Source organism: Lipophrys pholis (assembly GCF_963383615.2).
Source record: "Lipophrys pholis genome assembly, chromosome: 10".
Taxonomy (NCBI): domain Eukaryota; kingdom Metazoa; phylum Chordata; class Actinopteri; order Blenniiformes; family Blenniidae; genus Lipophrys; species Lipophrys pholis.
In genome coordinates this window covers 17,253,436-17,275,643 of record NC_137640.1, presented here as the reverse complement: position 1 = coordinate 17,275,643, position 22,208 = coordinate 17,253,436, and positions in this window count along the sequence as shown.

Here is a 22,208-nt window from a genome sequence, read left to right as displayed (position 1 = left end):
TTCTCTTTGCAGTAAAGTAACTCCACTACTGTTTTTTTAAAGCAGTAACAAGTAACTGTGATTTGTTTATTTTATCAATTTTATTTTTCAGGGACCATGTACAAAAACATTAACCTTAAAGAAAAGAGGCTTCGTACCAGATTTTGGCAGTTCCCTGGCAGGCACACAACATAATAATACACATTTACAAATATAACATACAGTAAACATTAGCAGCAACCATTAAAATATAACACCTGCTTTCATAAAATTCCTACAGCTATTAAAAATCTTATAGAACACATTATACAGAAAATGCAGCGAGCAGGAACACATTACAATACACATTGTAAATATAACCTGCAGTAAAATCAGTAACATTATTGTTAACATCAACAATAACCATTAAAATTCAACACCTGGATTCCTAAAATTCATACAAAATACTAAAATGCATTATACAACAATATAATGGAGATTTTATATACAGTACACACACACACACACACACACACACACACACACACACACACACACACACACACACACACACACACACACACACACACACACACACACACACACACACACACACACACACACATATGTATAGCCATGACATTTTTTCATAAACTTGCACAACAGTGGTATGGTCACCTACTGTAATACTGACATGCTCCAGGACACAGTAGCAGGTTTTTTTTGCAGTCAATAAAGGATAATAAGAACTATCATAGCAGCAGGAATACGAATTAAATACACCATAATTGAAACATGGCTGTATTATTGCAGCATAAAAAGGTAGATAGTGTAAAAACTTCAAATTCCTTGATCTCAGTTGAGCTCACCTGAACTACAAACATCAAACATCTGCCATCAGGTGACGGAGACTCAGGAGAGACTGTTCTCGCCCAGGAAGTTGAAGCAAGGACCTGCAGACGATGGTGATGGTGATGGTGATGGTGATGGTGGCACAGCACATCACAGACAGAGCGTTTACCGCTTCTATATATTCATATGTCCTTCGAGAGGGCAACAGCTCTGTACAGATGCTTTAAACATAACAAACTGAAAACCACATTTAACCCCCAAGCATCCAGCCCCTCTCCCTACACACACAGATAGCTGCCCAGTGTCTTACTAATTAACTAACTTCACGCTGATATGCTACTATATTTGACTTTATAACACGTTTATTGTGAGCAGCCTACCGAGAAGACTGCAAAGCTCCAAAATCTATCACATTTGTGTTGTTTGTTTTTTTTCCTGCCTTTGTTTTTCTACTTTGAGCCATTATTTCCTCTTTAATAGCATGCCATTCATTTGGGTGCCATTTTTCTTGTATAGAGAGGTGCCTAGTTAACAAAGGAGGGAGAAAAGCCATTAAAATGGAAGGCTTTCTAATCAACAGGAAGCGACCAAAGCACAGAGGCACAACTTGTTCTCTGAAACCCTCTTAATCATCTAACAAACACAATTATCCCCCGCGTTTTCCCGTGAGCCGTGCTTGGTCCGTGGAGTTTGACATCTCAAGTTTTTAGTGTTTCACATTCATCTAAAGTAGGACACTGAAAAATGAATCTAAACAAAGAGGCCATTGAATCTGAAACAACTTAGGCTCATCAATGTGAAATTTGTCTCATATGTTTACTTGCATTTGTCTTTTTGGACTACTGTCCCAAGTTGTTTTGCTTTTGCCACATCGTTGTTATGAAGAAAAAAAAAAAAAACATGGCAGGGAAACTTGTGTTATCTCAGCAGGGTGTCATTCAGCACACTCCCGCTTGGTCATATTTGTAATCACACCATTATGTTCAGCAGACTTGCTTCATCTTCATTCCCAGATGCTCATTGATGTTATTTTATATTTTTGAGCCAGAGTCAGGGTTTCAATTTATTATTTTTAAGTCTTAGGTGTTTACGAAAGAGCATGCATAAATGCCTAAGAAATCTGCTGCAACATTATACCTGGAGGGTGACACCAGCTGAATACTTTCCTTTTCTACACAGCTGATTAAAAAAAAAAAAAAACAACAACAAAAAAAACCATTACATATTCAACACTTGTAATTATAGGTGTCTCTAGCAGGTCTCCCACGGCTTACAAAGACAATATATGAAGCATAAAAGCTGTGTGCGTTCAGTCCGCAGATTCGTCTAATGACTTCCCCTCATGAGCTGCCAGTTCATGGAGATGTCTGACAGTATCGACAGATCTGAAACGATGCAGTGAAGTCCAACTGCTCGCTGTTGAAGACCAAAACAAGACTTGATTAGTAATGCCTCTGCAGGGAAGCTGCTCTGTACAGCTGTACAGCCGCAATGACAGCAAGTTATCAGCTGGAGTGAAGCCGATGAGGGGAAAAACAGGAAACTCGAGAAAGGGACTGGCAAAGCGATCCTTCTGCACGAGAGTACAGCAGCAGTTCTGCAGCTCCCCTGACAGCTATATTAGTGCTAATGAAAGGCTGTGTTACACACGGGCACAGACGCACCTGGGTTTGACGACAGACTAACTGCTGGACCAATGTCGATGTAGGGGAGCACAAGAAGCCCTTTCATAAGTAAATTACATGGTAAGAATACACCGAGTGGAGAATAATAACACTTATTCTCAGGATCACTCACTGCCTTCAACAGGATAATGAACGTTTTTACTACAAGACCACACTATTCATTGTGTAGATTGGACACTGCTCTTTACTACACGTAAAAGGTTTCCAAACTTTTCATTCCTGAAGATTGATAAGAAAGTTATTGACCCTCTTTCCAATTTATAACTCGGGGAAAAACGTGACAGTGAAGCAAAGCGCTTACGGACACACCCACTCTCACAAACATACAAAAGCTGGAGCTCTCAACATGTGACCAATATGTAGTTTGCTCGGTCTGGCTTAGATTCTAGAAAGTTCTTTTTTTTTTTAAATGGTTTTCTTTGACATGTTCAAATCTAATAGGAGATCGAGGCTTTGGTGCACCTGTGAGAGTCTCACTTCAAATTCAATGTATGACAGTTATGTGGTAGTGTTTAATTAAATAAGACATTACATGAGAGAAAATAAATGACTTTCGCTTCATCCATTTCACATTTGACTGAGTAATCTCTTGGACAGATCCCACCCACATGGTTCCCACTATAAAGAAGCAATTCAACGACCGCTATCAGGATTTACTTATAGCGAGAAAGTTGTCAGAGAAAACCTTATTCAGTTACGGGTAATAAACTACTTTTCGTAGTATTATTCATTCATTGCATTTATATCTGGTAGTTCCAATATTGTTTTTTGTTGTTGTTGATGTTGTTCTATTCCAGGCTTCTCGTTACAGACAACCTGCAGCACAAACATTATGTTTTTATCTTTAACTCCTTCTATAACCATTTAACAAATAAATAATTTGTTAAATAATCATTATTCATTAGTGACTTGGTGACTTCAAACAGATATTGTTATGTCAGCAGATATCAGCCCTGTGTGCTGTTGTTGTCAATGGTCCCGACAAGGGATTTCTACCAGTGGTTCCTCATCCTTTCAAAAGTAGTGGGAACATGTCAAGATGTGTTGTTATGCCTCTTTAATAGAAGAAGACAGTCAGTAAACAAGCTGGATATAAAGCATTTTAAAGATTCAGCTTTACAAAGGTGCAGGGAAATGTTGCCTCACGTTGTTCAAATGACTGAAATTGCACACACAGGGTGGCTTTTAATGTGAGGAAGTCATGGAAAACAAATATAGGTTCTTCACAGGTTCCGCGTTCGGCACCCTGTGGATTTCATGAAGTCTAATAGAGCTACGAATGTGTTTTTCTAAGAAAGCCCCCCCCCCCTTCGCCGGCTTTTCTTGGTGCAGCTCATAGTCGCACTAATGGTGCCACTGATCTACAGCTAGTGGCAATGCATCTAAAGACAAGTGTGTAAGCAAGGCAAGAAGCAGAGTGTTTCCTAGCAAACACATATGCGTAGCGAACAATATTTAGTTGTTTCAAAACAAAAGAGTTTCCAGTCTTCAGGGAGAAATAGTGTGCCTTCATCATGTGTGATGCATTTTGAGTGTTCATCGTGTGCATTTTTGTATGAAACATTGAATGTAAACAGGAATTTTCTTTGTTTACAAGAAATCCCCCCACGATGCTGTCTTTTGAAACCAAATCTAAAAAGCTAAAATCACATGCCAGCCGGGCAATTTTTTTTATCTTCTAATAAAAAAAGATGGCTTTATCAGCTTCTGTTTCCAGGGTCAGGAATGATTAAGCTCAGCGCTCGATAAAACCTCGACCACTTCTCTCATCAAATATTCACTTTAGGCACAGCATTTCAGACGAACATTTGAGCCTGAAATAAAAAGAGATATTAATACTTAAATCTGAATCTCACCTCCGAATGCATGTAATTAAAATCTAAATGTCACCAGCCGAGAAATACCAACCAAAGCAGCTATTTGTGGTGGGTTGCTGGAATCCATGGGATCATGTTGAGAGGAAATGCAGAGTCTTTGTTATGCGAGGACGGCAAAAGCATCCTCTCATTAAAAATCAATGTTATACATTGAGATGAGATGAACAACTGTACAATTTTCTTGTAAAAGACCTATGGTATGATACACCCAGATCAGAAGGCTGTTTATGCATGTGAGGGTTTAACCATGTTGACAGATGTAATCCCCCTTTGTGTTTAAGTGCAGCTTTTGATTTCATATCCGTTGTATTGGACAATGACAGGCTCTGAGTGAAACGTCTTGTAACAGATCAATATCCCTGAATTTTGATGAGAGGAAACCATAATGCAGGTCTCCTTCTGTGTCTTAGTCAAGCATGCGTGTCTTCCCTATTTCATCTCTTCCCGTTTTATTTTGTACTCACCTGTCTTGACTCCGTCGCTGCGCAGCTGTCCTTCCTGTCAGCCCTCCCTCTGTGCATGTGTGATTCTTCCTAAAGTCTTTCACCTGTGTCTCTGGTTGCGGATGAATCCTCTTCCCTCATGTGTCTGTTGCCAGATCGTCTCACTACCTTTTGTTTCTAGATATCCTGCATTTGTCCTTGTGTTTGTGATTCTCGTGTTCTGGGGCTTTTTGAACATTTACAGCCGAGGATGAGCCTTCGTTTGGGTTCAGCCGTGATCCTTGACAAACAAAAATGAAATTCCACAACAAAACGTTTTCCTGACATCGTGTGTGCATGTTGAAATTTGAGGATGTTTTCAAAATTCTATGATTTTCGGTGATTTTCTTTCTCTTTTATTACATCATAAATTTACATTTCCTTTAATTATTTGAGGGCCTCTTCAGTTGTGCTCTGACTCCACTGACAGGAAAGATTTTTGGCGGAAAAAATTGAAATAAAAAGATTTCTTTGAATAACACAATTTATTCCATAAATGATAGGCTGTGAAATATGGTGCATACCACTTCTGAGCTATCAAAAGGAAGCTTCAGGGAGACGCTGCATGAAGAGGCATTATCAGGCTTGTCAGCTCGGCCTGTCTAAAATAAATACCATTTGCATCTTTCTTCTATTTATCATTTGTAGCATTATGCCTGCTGTCCTCTCTTGTTGCTGATTAAATTTCCATTAGCCACGCTTACTAGGTTTGCCAGGGAGGCAGCTGAAAAAAGCTCTTTGGATGTGATCGCTCATATATATATACATATATATATATATATATATATATATATATATAGGGTTAGGGTTAGGGTTAACCCTATATATATGTTTTTTGGGGGGTGTTTTTTTTTTTTCTTGCAAGCTTGCGCAACAACAATGGAAAACAATGGAAAATGCCAAAATGGCAAATGCCCAAATTTAAACTCCTCAAGATTGAAGAGGTGGAATAGAGGAATGGTGGAGGTTTCAATCGAAAAATGAAAATACATTTTTGTGCACATCCATCATGTATTATGATGGGAACTAGTGCTTGAGGCTGCTAAAAAGAGAAGTCTTTCCGGAAAGTGCCTGTGGACTGATGTGGACCTCTATGCTGAAATAGCACTTGATATAATTCAATAGTATTACAATTGTTGAGTTAATGCTTGTGATTATTGACAAAAAAGTGCCTGAATTGGTGTAATGGTAAAAATACACAACATGTTTATAAGAATTCTGTATTTGTACTTGCACTTGATGGTGAGAGCTCAGTCGTCATGTCATGAACAGATGTGTTTTTGGCTTCAATGATGGTTAAATTGGCCTAAAAGGAAGAACACAAATGAAGTGACTTTTAGCCGTAATGGGAAAAAAAGAAAATTGTGGCAGAAAGTCAAAATGAACCAACAGGAGATCTGAATACAGCCGATGAGGTTAATTGAGCAGCATAACAAGCAGTGGCCATCTGAATGAAGCTGCAGATGCAGGCAATGTTTCACTGTGGTATGAATGCAACTTTCTCTAACTAGCTTCAGTTCTCCTTGGTTCCCTTAATGGCCGGCAGGATTGATTAGTAGGGGGAGGATGGGCGGCCACATGTCCTGCTGCCTCATTACTCTCAGTTTGCAGGTGTTCTCACTGCTTCGGCGCTCCTGCTGCCTTGGCTCGAGGAAGACAGAGGACAGAGACCAGACCCACCTCGTTCATCTTGCGCCTCGTGACGGAGGTCATGCAGCAAAGCGCTCTTGCTCGGAATAAGTCGCTGGGAGTGACAGATGGAGTTGCAGAATGGGAGGGGACTCAGCTCAAAGTGTTTCATTTGTTTTTCATCTCTGGAAACCAGCTGTAAGCCCACTTTTGATGACAGCGACAAGCTTACTATATGGTTAAGTAAGACTGTGTGCATTTCAGTTTTACTACATCTTTATCAAACTATATCAGTGTATGTGGATTGTGTGTTTATTCCATAAATGTCCAATGCCTCTCTCATGCGATGTAATCTAGTGGCTATAGTAAGCTCATATTGAACACAGAAACAATGCACCCATGGCATTTGATCAAGATGGATTGAACCGTGGATGAACCCAACATGTACTCATGACAATATACATGTTTTAATCCCCGGGTGGTGCACAGTTTTCACTGTGTCATAACGTTGAGGTCTATTCAAACAGATACATACATCATCAGGCTGCACAGGGACAAAACATCCCCAGTTTAAGTCAGCGTTGCACTTGGGGTCTTTCTGTTTGGAGCATTTGTTGTTTTTCCACGTGTTTCTGTTTCCTCCCACAGTCCAAAAACATTTCTTTGAGGTGAACTGGTGTGTGTGTAAAACTGATTGGCAGGAGTGAATGTACGTGTCTGTCTCTCTATCTTTGCTCTGTGATTGACAGGTGACCTGTACAGGTTGTGCCCTGCTTTCACCCATAGTCAGCTGGGATCAGATACAGCGCCCACAACCCTGAATAGAATGGAGAGGCATAGAGGAGGATTGTCTGGGTGTAGATTTGCTACCTATAGTTTTTTTAAGCAGCTCATTATTTCAAACTGAATAATACTCAGGAACAAAGTCTTGTCTTTTAGAGTGATTATGTGTTGGTGTTTTGTGCATTTATACAGCATGCAGAGCCTCCAGAATCAGTAACTGTGTCTGAATCCACTAATCGATTCAGATGAATTATTCGCCTTAAAACGAGATCCTCTCTTTGATGAGGCTCATGTCTCAGGGACATGAATGAGCTCAGTTTAACATCAGTTTGAGCTATTGACCATTTTCTCATAATTCTTAAATTTAGCTCCTGACAAACATCCTTAGTTTCCTCTCAGAACTCTCCCAGCTCAAGATCAAGAAAAACTTTTTCTTTCTCTGTGGATTAGAACTGATGGAGCTGATTTGTCTGGAATCATCAGCTTCTGCTGGAGAAACGTTCATAGCAGATATATCTATAGATACTTTGATCAAAATTCAGGTTTGAATGTGTAGTTTATCTGTTGTCAGAATGTTCTCAACTTGAAGATCAACATATGAACTTCAGTTTCAGGGAATGTCACGAAATGTACTCCTCTCTAACTAACAGATTTAGAAAAGAGGCACCAGAGAGCGGAGTGGAGAAACCATTGGAGTGAATCTGGGGGGGGGGGGGTTGTTGTTGCCGTTGTCCTCCACCGACCACCAAGTTGGTTGTCTGTGTGGGTGACTGCAGCAAAGACAGGTGTGCACCATAAAAAGATAAAGATGACTCTCTTACAAACAAGGGCCAAAGGGGAATCTGGGGATGTGATGAATAACTCAATATCCAAGTGGACAGGGTTCATACGATGTGAGTACATATGCTCCAAGCACCAAATTTCAAGTTTGAACTCTGGCCGCTGCAAACCTTTAACTCATTTTTCTTCCTTTCTCCTGGTTTTCTAGAGTTCGTCTTAAATTGGACAGGATCATTTGACTTAGAAGTACTTTTTCTTTTGCACTTTATCAGTCCTCAGGGGGGTATTTAAGAGAAACAGGTCAGATTTCAGTCACCTCAAGTAGAATTTGCTTTAATTCTAATGAGACAAGGAGTGTTGTGAGCACTGATATGTCCCTGTGGGTACTGCTGTCCTGCTGGTGTGAAGCTTCAGACAGCAAACAGTGAGGAAATGATTGTGGATTCATTTCCATGTCAATATTACATGCGCACTAGTTTGAACCCTGGCAAGAAGCAGCACAGTTTCTCTGTGTGTAGATAGTTCTCGCCCAATGAGTCTCCTACTTTAACACATTAAACACACATTAATAATCTCTTCAGGTTTTACTGGGACAGATCTCCTTTGGCAAGATATGTGATGACGAAAGTCCATCTGTTCAAAAGCAGATTGCTTTTTATTTGCAAGCTTGGTGGCATGTTTCCCTCCATACATGGTGCTGGAGTCCTTCCGCCTATTGTCTGATGGAGGGTGGGTGGTGGCTGGAGGTTGGTTTCCATGCAATTAGCAACAAACGTCCCTGAGAAATAACCACAAGTAACATCTGCTGGTGCTTCTTCCGAGTTGTACTATAAAGTGGCAAAGTGCTTCGTTAATTCGGAAGAAAATGAGCGTGGTCACCACACTGCCTGGAGCACACAGATGTTTTTTGCTCTAGTGCGTCTTGTTTTTTGGGTGACTTTTAACAATTGAGAGGAATTAAACAGACTAGTGGTGCGCAGGGGAATGCACTGTTAATACATAAAAACTCAATACATAAAGTCTTAATTTAAGAATTCACACACAAGTTTATAAATTGATATTCACACCCATCAGACAACAAAGTTATTGCAGTTAAAATGACCTTTTCTTTTTTCTCAGTATTGTGACGTTACGCTGGTGTGATAATGTTATCAGGTCTGAGGCTGAAATTGATATTTTTTTATGACAGATCACAAAAACACACATTTTTCAGCCCAGGAAAAATTCCATATGTACAAGGATTATATTATTTCATTTACTGACCATGCCAGTAAATATGGGGAGTTCACCTTGGATCCACTGGAGAAAAATGTGCTCAACGACGCCAAAGAAACCAGAAGAAAATGGAAAAAGATTGTAACGCCTTCTGGGATCAATCGAACAGTCAAGGTTTTTTTTGCTGATGTGTAGTAATCACAAGCTGTGAGTGTGTGTGTGTGTGTGTATATATATCTTATAACCTTCAGTTGGCACACCTGTTACACTGAAGGTTTAGCATCGATGTTTTTTTTTCCAGTATTTCAGTAAAAATTTGTTTTACACATTTTGTATCCACATTCATTCCTTATGTCCTTCATTTCATCCCAAAACTTTAAAATTATGACAAGAGATTTAAAAAAAAGAAAAAAAAAAAAAGACCCGGTGTTTGTGTCAGTATTGTTTTGAGTGTGAATTGATCAAATCTGGTTTGGTGTTGGTTTGGAGAAAATAATTATCGGAAGTCACGGATCAAACAGAGATGAAGAGTAACTCGTCACTTGAAAGACAAGAGTTTTTACACTGTGAGTTCATTAATGTTCAGAAACTCGCCAGATGTTCATTAGCAAGAATTCCTCATTATGAGAAGAAAAGATTCAAACCAAGCAGCATTTTGCCATCGCACATTTACTGTGTCAAACCGTACACTTCTTTTAGGAGACAGAGCAATTTGCACATCATCTGCGAAGGATATTGGGAGAAGAAACTGCAAAACAGCAAGGATTTGTTCTTACATTCTGCCTCCTCAAGTGTCAAAATTGGAAGGAATAACATCAGGCAAACGGCCATCGAGCTTGTCATAGTTGTCCTAATTGCTGCGTTAGAGCAGGCGTCCACCTGAGACACAGGTCTCAATAATCCGACTTTCATTTCACAAATACTTTACCAATTCTTCTCTGCCGGCTTCAACCGCTGTCACTTATTGTTCCATCTCTGGGCAGAGTAGTTCTGGATGATAAACTCCATCTCTTCATATTTGCATATTCTCTCCAGAGCCACAAAGTCTGCTCCTGCCTCAGCTGTCTGTTCAGGTGAGGGGCGGAATCATCGAAAATGAAGAAGAAGAAGAAGAAAAAAAAAAAAAAAAGGGCTGAAGGCTGTGAGAACTGCAAAGAAAGTGCAATTAGGCGACATGGTGAAACTTGTTTAAGTCTCCTAAATTTACAGAGCTTATTGTTGTGTGGTGCATTATCTTGACAATCGGTGTGGACTTTAATTACTGGGACACTTTAAGTGTGCTGTGGAGTTCATCAGTGTGCTCTAGCACTCAACACAGGCCTGCCAAGGAAGAAACGAGTTAGTAGGCGGGGGGGCAATTAGAGTGGAGAGCAGCTTCCACTCAACTCTCTTCCCACAGGAATTCAGTCCTCACATTTTGGTTCCAGTCGATAATTCTGATGCATTTAACCATTTGTCATCACACGAAGTCCCCTAATGCTGGAGTGACTGGTTTCCAGACGGCCTGGTTAAAAAAGAAAAGAAATGTCATAGTGGTGAAATACATCGTCGGTTCGGGACAAATACAAGTTAAACAATTCAGGTTTAGTAACTTTGCTGGGCAATTTGTTCAGTTAGCCAACGTTGATGTATTGAAGATGTTTCAAAAAACGGATTTTCCCAAAGCACGCTTTCTTCATATATTAATGTCCTCGGATCTGAAGCCTCCCTATCTGCACAGACGCATAATTTGTCAGCGCCTCCCACATAATACTGTTACACAAAAGTGTCTGGAAACATCCGGGTATGATTCAGAAACTGAACTGAAGTCAGGACAAGATCTCTTTTTGTTTGAAAGACAGTTGACTAAGGAAAAGATTGGCTTGAACAAGACATGAAAAAAAAAAACTTTCCTATTTTCAACAGCGCGCACTACATGTATCTGTGGCCACTTCACTTGAGTGACGAATGTTGAGTACGTCTATAATTAGAGCCACTCAAAGATCTTGTGACAGTTTTGAAACTAATTAGATAAAAACTAAAGAAGGGAACTACAATATTTTCAGTACTTTTTGTAATCTGCAGTGTGCTGTGTAATTATGGCAACTGATTACATGAGTCAATTTTAGGAATTAGGTTTCACAAAAAAAAAGAAAAATAATAAATAAAAAATCCCAATTGTTTTAGCTTTTTAATTCCAACAAATATCAAACAAATAATCACATAAAAGGACAGACAACACTAAAGCTTTTTCCACAAATAAAATCAAGATGCTTTAGTTATGATTGTCACACAGAAAATATAGAGATAAATAAACAAAAGAGGCTGCAAGAGCAAACACAAGTGTCAGGCAGATTGATTGCTACCTATTTTATTTGGGCTTTTTGCTTTTGACATCTATCAGTTGGGCATTCTTGAATAGAAAATATGAAATAATTCAAAGTAACATGAGTTGCTTCACAAGTAAGTTGCTATTTTTTTGCCCTCATTATTCAAGAATTGCACAACTTTTTAAAGTATACTACCCCAGTATAGAGCACATTTTGACTAGTTTATTAAATAGTGTGGTAAAATAATTGAGGTTGTGTCAGCTAAGTTCTCACAGAGATCATGAAAATGTTAAATGTAAAATGGAGCAATTTTGGTTGCGGTTTGGTTTTGTGTCTCGTCCTTCAGCCGTTTGACCAAAACCGAGACTCAAAGTGTCGGGCCATGCCAGCAGCTCTGTGAGGCTGTAGTGCGGAGCTGCTTTAAAACAAATGATCATGTTCGAATACTACGAAGCTACATGCTGAACATCACCAGCAAACCCTCATTATGATTCCCAGTTTAGATGTAAAAAAAACAAACTTGAGGCTGTGCAGCAGCTGCTCAGGAGAGCAGTTTATAGTTTGTCTGTCACTTAAACAAATGATGGTCAGATTAAAGTACGGGCTATCAGCTATTTATGATTATTATGTGACTAAAATCAATTTTCAAAGATTTGTGTGACAAACGCAACGGTACTGAAAGAAAGCATTCACAACTGCCCACAACAGACTGTATTTTTTTTTTTATCTAATGAATCACAAGTTTGGTTTTAAATGCATAAATGTTGTCAGTATTCTGCTGCTAGTCATGAGCTGCTGGCAGGAAATCACAAAGTATCTTCTCATTAAATTGACAACATGGATATTTTTAACCAGTAACATGTTGTTATGAATAAATTAGGCTTCAGCACGACTGCAGAGTGAGCATGCTCATTCAAGCCCCGCTCTTGTCTCTCGAATGCATATGAAAGCGCGACAGTTTTATACCACGAGGGTTCGTTCAATTCAACACAGACACAAATCTACAGTTCCATCATCGACTGCCATTTATTAGTATCAAACCACTGCTACAAAATCACATCAAACATGATGAAAATGGACTTGCATACGTGCTATACACAATGTAAGCGTTTAAAGTAATTAAAGTACATGATTTCTTTTTTTTTTTTTTTTTTTTCATTTCTGGACAAATATCAATATATATATTTATATATATTATATATAGATATATCAATGCCACTTAAAGCCATATATATCATTCCTGTGATCTAGAGCCTATAAATGTACAACTACACTCCTGGTGGCAAGACGACCTTCATACACATTTGGGGGAAACATTTCCAATCCAGACTTCTGGTCACATTGTTTTTCAGCGTGAACATTCATGTATAACAAACAATTCATAAAAATAAAAAAAAGGTTATACAGAAAACTTCCGTGTGTTTCTCTCAGCTTGATAGAGTCCAGCCCCAAAACAAGAAAAACAAAACAAAACAAAACAAAACCAAAAAAAAAAAACGGTGCCATAAGGAGATTTATTAAAATGTAAAGAAAACGATTTGAGGAAATGCTGGACCTCAAGCACTTGACTCCACCCGAGTTGACTCCGTCTAAATGAACACTGAAGACACGCGTTGAACTGGTGCTACAAAGAACTGATGTGCTGTGTCAGTCAGTGTATACAAAATGTCTAATCTGCCTTTTGAGGCATGAAAACAAATGAAATAGGATTTCATTTTCTGTCAGTCAAATAATGACATTTTCTCTATGGCAATCGTTTCAATCCTCCTTGAAAAACTGACAATTGCCCGGGGAGCTTCATGAGAAAACACTTTGCGACGGCGCGCGACTCAGTCACCGGCGTCACGGCGAGACCTGGTTCAGATAGCTTGTTTTAAAACCCAGGCATTATCTCAGGCTCTGCATCATTGGCTGGCAACTTATTTTCCAGTTCACTGAAAATAATGAGGGACAGGTTGACAAATACTTGATGCAGCCTTTTTTTTTTTTTTTTTAAAGATAGCTTGCCCTCAGCACCCGCTCCCCCACCACCCACTTTGGCAACTGCCACAATATCAAGAGATTTCAGAGAAATGTTAGTCTCACACCAGCCAGAAATCACTCTCTGTTCACGTATATATTGAAATTTTTGGGAAACGTAAGAAAAAAAACATGAACCTCATTTCTTTTGCTTTTTCTTTTTCCATTTGGAGTTGAATCAAACTTCCTCAGACTGGTTATAGAGAAAGAAATGTGAGATTCCCACTGCCTGGGTTTCACAACAAGGATAGATTTTGCCTGCTGTGCCACAAACATATCTACCAAACTGCATGCGCTTGAGAAACAGAGGTTTTTTTGATAGCGACAACTCAGTATGCTGCTCAGGGAGGTGAGATGGTGGCTGCAGGAGGCAGGCAGCAGCCCCAGCGTGTTGCATGTCACCGTCTCCCAGTTAAAACTGACAAAGGCACAGGAAGGGTTTCATTAACCGCAAGGTCAGGAGGAATCCCTGTCTCACAACTCTTCCAGCCTCCCTTTCGCCTCACACTGGCCACAGATGCTTTTGTGAAGAGCTGAACAACACTTTGCCATTACGCCAATAATCTACCACCCCGAAGAGGAGGTAGGCAGCTAGAAATGACCTGCAGGGAAAAATGTTTTAGGAAGATTCACCTGCAGAAATGTAGCTGCCATCAGAGAAATCTGTGAAGCAACTCCAGCAAGAAAAGCATATTGGTGAGTTAAACATTTGACAATACCACAACGCAAACTCGACGTATTGTCAGGTTTTACCCACATTTGGCAATTTAAAACGGTCAAGGCCATGTGCAATCTACTGCCTCAGCCTCCAGCTCTTACCGTATGAATCTGCAGTGGTACACTCAGCGTGTCACTGGAGTCCAGCTTTGTCATGATGTTTTATATGATTTGCAAAACAATTCCCACCGTTTTCAGGTTGTTGGGTTTTTTTTTTTTTTTTTTTCAGGTACAGCTAAACATTTTAGTGTCAGTTTGTCTCCAGCAGAAATGATTCATAAGTGTGCTTTGAAATACACCTCTTGTCCAGTGAAATCAATCAGCATCAATATTTAGTGTGCACAGACTGGATAATATCTAGAGGGTTTGCACCCTGCCTCTCAATCTCTACAAGATAAACAAAGAACTAGACTGAAACCTAATTTTTCATTAATCAAGATCTATTGGCTTGCTATGACATTTACTTAAGTGTCTTTTTAGAAAAAAAAAAAAAGTGTTCTATATTATTGAGGGGTCACATGTGTCAAGAGTGAATGAAATTTAATTATGTTTGATGAAACCACTTCAAATACATACTACCTGTGATTATATAACAGAGGAACCCTAGATAAAGGAGTGTTGTTTGCTGTTGTGTTGACGAATTAAATATTTTATATTGTGAATAGCCAATGCAATGAAAAAATTATCAATGCACATGTTTGCTACAGCACTCATGAGCTTTGGCTTGGCGCACGGCAACAATGCTCTAAATCAGAGTTGACTTATCGTGTTCAGTTGATTAATAAAATCCTTTAAAGGCACGTTCAGTAGAGTGCATGTCCCCCCTTCGAGACTCACTTTAAACAGCTTTTTGTCTAATAATGCAACAAACTCCATTGTATAATAATTGCATTCATACAGTGAAAGATCGGGGCGAGGGGAAAGAGGATGCTTTAAAATGAGAAATTTAAATATTCAGAGTGGGGGATTGTGGGGCCGTAATAATACAGGCTGGCATGAATATTTAAAATCCTCTTATCTTAAATTTAAAAGTGGAGAGATTTTTTTTCCCTCTGCTGTCAGCTGGAAGCGTGAGGTGAGGCAGTGATCTCTGCAGGTGGGTGGCCTGGCCTCTTTTCGGCTTGTGCATCAACACGACTTTCATCTGAACTTTTATGAGATAGGTCACACCGTGGATGGTTTAGTCGAGTGTATTTAGGTCACAGAATACTTGAAAGCCCCTGTGCGACTGGGGAAAAAAAATACATATGATTTATCCCAGATGCATTATGGGATGGAAATATGGTTTGTAAATATTTTGTGCCCCGAGTGACAGACTCCTGTCAGTGATTATGATGCAGTGCAAACGGTGGTTAATCCTATGTGCTATGGCATCTGGCCATCTGGGCTCAGGAGGATTTATACGGTGTCCGAGGCCAGAGAGGAGGGGATCAAATATGCATGATACTGCACAATTAAGATGACTCACTCACTCAGGCTTCACAGTACAAATAGGCTGATACTCTCTGTAAGTTCCATTACTCCAGGAGTGCTTTAAATGGACCCAAAAGTTTCAGGCAAACTAAACACCAACATGTTGTTCACTCAAAAGCGACAAAAGCTTTTTTTTATTAATATGCGTTAAGTGACATATTACTTTAGCATTACAAAGTCACATTTCATTTCCAATTACTTCAAACAAAATATGTTTTTTTAATGGTGCAATTACGAGAAAATAAGTTATACAATATGTTGCTCTTTATCAGTATTTAACCGTCACTGACAAACACTTTAACATGTTTGCTTTGCAGAAATTCTTAATTAAATGAAAATGGGATGTGTCGCAATGTTTCTAATTGCTTCTTGATTTTATTAAACATTAAAATAAATGTATCTCTTAATAGCAACATCTGGTGAATCATGGCCCACAATCATAGCTGAAGATATTTAATACCTCTATTGGTCCTTAGCGTATCCAGCTTTAGTTTCATTCAACGGAAATTATATTACAGTTTAAAATAAATATCATACTTTCATTAAATTGCAAATGGACTGCTAGAGGAGGCTGCTACTTAGTCCCCAAATATCCCAAATTAAGATCAAGATGATTAAAAAAACAAACAAAACATTTATAAAAGTAGTACTCCCTTTGTTTACTGTCATTTTATCAGCCCTGATCATGTAGCCAACTAATGAATAGGATTTTGAGAAAAGCTTCAGAGGCTTTTTGATTAGTAACAACATAACATCTCCAATATTTGAAAATAAGAAGAGTATTTTTCTTGTTTTATTACAATTTCTATGTTTGGTCAACAACTGTTCACTCATTATGCAGTAAAAGGTTTACATCCCTGAAGCTAAAAAATATTGCACCACGAACACTTTTTCCAACGTGAATCTCCAGGATGAAAATGTCTATGGTTCGGATGAATTATGTGGCATAACCACTTTCCTATCTCATTGGCGGGAAGGCATCCTCTAGTGGCCATATTAAATACGACAGGAACAATGGAGAAAATCCAACAGATTGAACATGTACCAAGTACAGTATGTGTTCAGTGAACAAAAATAATTCATGTTTTGTTTTATAATCTAATCACGGTCTAATCTTTCACTGAACCAAACTTGATTCCAATGCTTCAATTAGAAAGGAAATATTAGCTGTTTCTCAATACCAAGTACACTCGCATTGTATATATGCATATATGTTACATTACCTGCTTAATATTGTTTTATATAGCAAGTTTAAGTTACCAGATCTGACAAGGCCAGTGTTACCAATGGTCTGGCATTATTAGCACACAGAATGTCAGCAAACTGTGCTGGTGCGTGCTGAAACAGGAGTGGAGGATAATGAGTCAGGACACAGCAAAAGAAGAACAATAAGAAAGGTACTGTCAACATTGGTATTATGAACGGTGATGGAAAGAACTGACTGACTTCATGGAGTAAGCCAGGCTAAATTTGTTTACAGATTAGGTGTAGGGAATGTAAGGTCAGATATACAAGCTGTTGAGCTTTGAAATAGGCAGGAACAGAAATAAGGTTGTTTTAAAGGATGAACCTATCAAGAGTGTTTTAGAGGTGAAAACGGCATCGAATTGCTTCAAGGCAGTTTTGAGCAGAAGGTAGATGGTACTGTAATGAATATAGCCAGAGCATATGTTCTCCAGGTGTGAGATAGTAAAGAAAGAAGAGTTATTTAGTGCTGGATGAAGTGGTGCAGATCATTTGCGGGGGAGGAAAAAAAGAGTCATGGTTGGAGCACACCATAACAAAAGAAGTCATGAGGACATGATGGGGTGATATGTTTCAGGCAGAAGAATGCAGTAGGAAAGATGGTGGTGGAAATTTCCAAAAAGATAGAATTGGCTGTTGTGGACACAACATAGAGTGATTTAAAAAAAAATGCAGATGAAAATTCACACAGGTTGAATCTACCGTATCTTATAAAGGTGATAGACTCAATGGGTGGTCAGGAAAAGCCACCAGGAGACTGGAGGACGACCGTGAAGGTTGTGAGGGAGATAACTCAGAAGAATGTCAGTGTCTTTTCAGAGAAGAGGAAGAAGACTTGTGCACCAGACCACTGCAAATAACAGGTGGCGAAACAGAGATATGAGGAAAGGAAACAAAAGTAAAAGGAAGTAGTACTTGTATAGATTTTCTTTTTTTAAGACCAACTAATCAGGCTTGGAAAGCTGTACAGGAAGGCATGGTGATGAGAGATGGATGGAACATATGAACTAACCGCAACAAGTGAAAATGGCATGCTTAGAAGATGGATGGAGTACGATGAGGTGGGACCGACACACTTGATAGTCGGATGGGTGACCCGATATGGATGTAGGAGACACCCAAGACAGAGGATAACTCATGCATTGAAGCATTTGAGGTTTGGCTGTAGAATAGGATTCTGCATTTAAGTTAGATTGGAAAGGTAGATAAACAACTGGGTCAGAAAGCAGGTTGATGGGCTACAGAAGGAACGGTCACTGGGAGAGATGAAGAAGAGAGGGATCCAGAAGTATTTTCATTAGAACAGGCGCCAAGATATCCTGCTGATGGTGACTATCAAAGGCATGGTTCCAGGTCAAGAGAAGTGAGGGATGAGAAGAGGCTTGATGGACCGCATCAAGATATGGATCAATATAACTGTGGTTGTAATTTGTGGTATGCAACAAATTGAACTATGCCACAGACTTATCTGCCTGCTATGAGCGATGAATGACAAGAATGAGAAAGAGCAAATAGCGGAGGACATATAAGTTATAGATTGGGGAGTAAAGCACATCAATAAAATGAGGGGAGAACAGATTTGAAGATGAAGGATGGTAAGACTGCTGGGCCTGACAAACATAGATGACAATGAGGTTTCAGACTGGATTGTTTTACTTAACCCTGGAAAGTGAGAGGATGCCAGAGAAGTGCAGACGAACTTTGCCAACTGTCGTCTTCAATAACAAGGGAGATGTCCCAAACTGTAGTAACTACAGAAGAAAACCGATTGACGGCTTATTGTATTACATGTAGCAGTTTCCGAAATATGGTTTCATGCTGGGAAAAAGCACTAAAAACACACATACAAAATATTTTGGCTTTGTGGATTTGGAAAAGAAATACAAAAGGTGCAAAAGAGTGATATTGCATGAGGAGGTCAGGTGTGACTCAGAAGTATGTCACAATGTAGAGGATATATATGAGAGAAGAGAGAGAAGTCTTTTCTTTTCTCAGGACACAAGAGTCTCAGTGTGAATGGAAAGGAAGATTGCAAAATTGTGGCAATGTAGAAAGTTGAGATTGCAAATACAGTTGAGGTATTTCTGATCAACTGTCCAAAGGTCTGAAAGAGACATGAAGGGACAAGGGACAGACAGGGGGGACTTGATGAAGATCAGGAGGATTGAGCTGCGACAGTGTCCCTGCAAGGTTGAAGGGTAAAGTCCGATTCATACTCATTCATACATATTCAAGTTCGGCACTCCAGGGTCCTGCCGAACAAAATTACGTAATTTTCAAATTTGGTTTGGCTGTGCTAAAGTGCGTCAGTGCCGCACTGTCAAAACTTCGGCACTGCCGTGTGCTGCACATGCACGTTCCAGCTTGCTAATGACTCTATCAGTCATATTTTAATCAGATTTAGCAGGTAGCCTCGCGACTGTATGAGCCCCGCAGTTCGTTAACATGTGGGAGGGCGGATTTCCGTGACACCCCTGAACGCATCACTCAAAGCTGTCAGGTCCTGCAGTGACAACTGGACCAACATCGCGACCCGAACACAAACTCTCTTTTATTAGAGAAAGACTTCAGCGAAATGTATTAAGCGAGAAATAAGCTGTGCAGTTAAAGTTAAAACGCAGCTTCACAGAAATGGGCCTGTCGTCAGGGGGCGTGGCCTGCGAGTTTGATTGCTTCTTCTCGGAGTACGAGCTGGCTGACGTCATAGTCAAACTTTTCTTCTTGTTCTTAGGGGTTTTTATGGGAGTATGCAGGGGCCTTAAGACCACAGGACCGCTGTGAAAGCAGCTGAACACTTCAGAAATGTTAGCACTCGCGGAAAGACAAGAGAATAACCCGAGCACGGCAAAGATGAGGATGTTAAGGTTTTCACTGGGAAAGACCAGAATGGACATGATTAAGAATGAGTACATTAGAGTGACCACTAGTGTTTAACAGTTTGGTGGGAAAGTGGGAGACGAGGTTGAGATAGTTTGGTCATGTATGTTAAAGAGATGATAGCTATGTAAAAGATCCTGAACTGCCAGGCAAGAAGGGAAGGAATTCCAGTAAGGAGGTGCCTGAATGCAGGTGATTGGTCTTAACAAGATACAATAGACAGAAGGTATTGAAATAAGAGGATCCACTATAGCAACCCCGAACTGGAAAATGCCTAAAGAAAATAGAAGACAAAAATAAGCAATGAATAATAAAAAGACAAGGAGACATTCTAACACAATACATTTTTATTTACTGCAGATTAAATGATAAATAAAACATGTAAAAATGTACAAATTACGACAATAAAGAATATAAAATAAATGTCTGGGAGATACAAGAAAAGAGGACTACTCTGTGGTGCTGCTGGATCCTCATAAGAATTCTTCTTCCTGCAAAATGACAAAGAAAAAAAGATGTTTATGCCTCTGAACCACTGATTTCTACATTCATCTACATAGATTAGTGTACAAATTAAATATACAAAGTTATTAATCTGAACATTGCACTGGTTTAATACAGCTAATGTGAAACCAATAATATTTGTGGTCTGACCACCATACTAGGCTGTTCACTGCTGACATTAGGCTGTTGTTGACAAGGCAATGAGTTCCGCTGTCAGGAGAATTTCATTGCCTATATCTTAACGTAAAAACGGCATATTTACCGTGTAAACAACAAAACTTCGCACAAAAATTGAGGAGATTTGTATTTCAGGAAGACAGCACCAAAAATGCAGTTGTCTCTTGGTACTTAGGAACCCTAAGTGTTCTACAAAACTGAAGTCAAGGGTTGAAGGAAGCATATTTGCAAATGGCGCTCTACACTGACTGATCTTACCCGCCAGGCCCATTTGTGCTCATGTCGGCAATAAATGTACTTGAACCTGAACAGGAGAAATGTTCTGTTCAGTGGCGAGTCGCGATGTCACTTCGTAGAGTCTAAGTGCGAAATAAAAACGGACAAGTCTTTGTTGATTGTTGCACCTATACAGAAACATAATTTAGTGGATGCAGTGTGGTGGTTTTGGTCAGCCAGTAATCATTGGATACAATCTGTCAACGCAGAGAGACAAGATGGAATGTAGCAACCAGTGGAAATCCCATGACTCGACAGTAGTGACACCAAACTCTACACTCCAACATGTCCATGCTTACTGCTCAAAGAGCACGGTTTATAGAAAAAGTACCTTCACAATTTGGAACGGGACCCAGTGGAATGGCCTGTAAAGTAGTCCTGACCTCAAATCCATTGAACATTTGCAGGATCCTGTTCGGTGTGCTTTTGTGATGACACAACTAGGTTGATTGACTCGTGATTATTAATAGTTAAAGAATTGGACGCCATCCCACAGCAGTGTGTCTGCAGGCTGGTGACCACGAGGAGAGGGAGGTGCCAGTCTGTCTTGGTTGTGTATGGTTCTTCCACGTGTACTAATGTAGCCCAGTTGAAAGGAAATCAATGAGCTTTCTAATAATATAAGGTGTATATCCAAGAAGAAATAATCTAGCAGACACAAATTTAAAAATGTTGTGCATAGTTTATATTCTGACTTGGCAAACTATTTAAATTCGATTTTTCATTACAACAGGTTTTTGTAAAAATGTACTTACAGTTGTGACTCGACTCCTCGTCCTTCCCAGTACTGACACCGGTGGGAATAGATTTTTGGGATACACAGCTGTCCCAAGTGAAGAAATGGCCGATGCACCCACAATAAAATGTACAGGACAATTTCAATTCTGCGTTTTTACCACGACAGCAAAAACCACATTAAGTGATGACGTTTCACAAGAACGCAAGAAAAGAGAAGTACGCAGATTGAGAAACAGCTATAGTGTTGGTTCTTAAACGTTGAGATTTAACATGCATCGGATAAATATGTCACCTGGAGATGGAAGTTGCTCTTGACACATAAAACTCTGCACGTGAGAAAATAACAAGGAGAATAATGGTACTTGGTTTTACGCAAAGTGTGCCTTTTCAGCAGCTTTGGGTACAGTTCAGAACTTCTGCAGATAGTCCATTGTTCTGTGCAGTATGAAATGTTTCTGCAAAGCAGTAGAGGGCTTTTTCTAATCAATATACTTCAAATATGGAAATGATGCAACCTGATTTCATAATTACTGGTTCTGAAAATAGTATATAGCAAAAGAGTAAAACAGTGAGTGGTGCAACCCAGCCTAGATTGTGATGTTTGGTAACAAT